A 697-nucleotide genomic window follows, 5' to 3' on the forward strand; every position below is an offset into this window, starting at 1 on the left:
GAATCCCGATTCGACATTAAAAGTATATTGATTCTTTCCCAATAAACGAAGACTTTTTTCTGTAAATACTGCGTATTTGATTCCATCCATAAATCGACTTTCCCTCCTATGCTCTGAGTTCCAGTATCGATAAGAATTCGAGTTCTTATTGTTCTTATGTTATGGTATGAATATACCATACCAATTCGTTATGTATGGATGATGGATGAGATTCCATGGATAGAGAGCCAGTTCCAATAGACTTATGGAATGTTCCCGTTCGTGTGCATCCAGCAGGAATTGAACCCGCAAATTTACCAATTATGAGTTGGGCGCTTTAACCATTCAGCCATGGATGCTTAACAGGGATCATCGTACATCGTAAATAACCAATTTTCATATAGAAAGACATATCATAGAAAAATGAAATCGAAAATATTCCGAGATGGCAAATATTCGGAGATGACTATGAAAACACCTCTCTGGATCCTCGAATTGAAAGAGAGATTGAGAGGGATCAAGAATCCTAATTCTCGCTATTTGGAATGGATCCAATTCTATTGAGTCTGACTCATAGTGATCATTTCTCTTTAGCAAAGAATGACCTTGGTTATCAAAGGATTGAACAACCGGGATCCATTTACTTATGATACCTAGTTGGCATTGATAACAAGGATCTAATGAATTATGAGTTTAATAGATCCTCTTTAGCAGAAAG

This window comes from Triticum urartu, unplaced genomic scaffold (assembly GCF_056163025.1).
Source record: "Triticum urartu cultivar PI428250 unplaced genomic scaffold, HENAU_Tu73 scaffold1278, whole genome shotgun sequence".
Lineage (NCBI taxonomy): Eukaryota > Viridiplantae > Streptophyta > Magnoliopsida > Poales > Poaceae > Triticum > Triticum urartu.